Genomic DNA, 885 nt, shown 5'->3' on the forward strand with positions numbered 1-885 from the left:
ACTCCTAACTTCTCTGCTGGTAAGGGGGGAGTTCACATAACGTATTTGTCCTTGTCCCACTGGAACCTCCCAGGGAGGATACACAGTTAGTGTTAGTACTGTTAGTGTCAGGGAAGGCAAAACTCTCAATATCTCTTCTATATTGTTCTAATTCTCAACAGAGCCTAGAGTGCGCTCCTTCTCCAGGGACAGCGTCAATTGCAGCCCCTGTGTCCCCTCCTGGAGCAGCTGCTGCTGCCTCTGGTGCAATATTAGGATTATACTGAACATAACTTGATTCCTCCTCCGAAAAAGGAGTCTTATTGCTTACATATAAATTTAAAGCCTGAATTTTCATCAGACCCATATTTTGGCCAAAATACTGAAGTTCCTTTTATTGACTTTTTAGGCCAGACAATTACACAATATCTAACCATTGTTTTTTATCTTTTTCCCTAGTTTTTGGGTTGTTTTTCCAATTCCTTATCATTCTTCCCAAAGGACTATCTTTAGGCACAATCCTGGGGTCTCCAGGAATGGAGACCTGACCTGAGCTCACTTGGGGTTCCTTCAGCAGGAACACCATCCTGCTGACTCTTGGAACCCTTATTTCCCATCTCTTCCTGACATGCTGCTGTGGACTTCACCACGCACGGGGTACCACATGCCTTCACCCACGATTAGGACAGAGGTGGGGTGTACTGACGAGCACCTTACCGTGCCTGGGGTACTGTACACTTAAAGGCCCAAACTCCCGAGATTCTCTTTTGCTCATCTGTCTTTCACTTCATCCGTCTCTGGCCGCGCCCCTTGCGGGGCTACGGAACCGCGGATTGTGACTCCACATGTGAAATGTGCTCATTTGATTCATGTCAGTATGGAACAATGCTAGGGCCGCATGATGAA

General features: G+C 46.7%; 1 long non-coding RNA gene across 1 annotated transcript; it reads right to left on the reverse strand.

Moving 5' to 3' along the window:
• Window positions 1-425: 425 nt before the first annotated feature.
• On the reverse strand, window positions 426-641 carry LOC118159489. The gene is made up of 2 exons (XR_004747141.1): window positions 561-641; window positions 426-528 (listed from the first exon to the last, which is right to left on the reverse strand). It is a non-coding gene; the product is annotated as an uncharacterized LOC118159489 (long non-coding RNA).
• Window positions 642-885: the final 244 nt, after the last annotated feature.

The sequence above is a fragment of the Oxyura jamaicensis genome, unplaced genomic scaffold (assembly GCF_011077185.1).
Source record: "Oxyura jamaicensis isolate SHBP4307 breed ruddy duck unplaced genomic scaffold, BPBGC_Ojam_1.0 oxyUn_random_OJ70637, whole genome shotgun sequence".
Classification (NCBI taxonomy): domain Eukaryota; kingdom Metazoa; phylum Chordata; class Aves; order Anseriformes; family Anatidae; genus Oxyura; species Oxyura jamaicensis.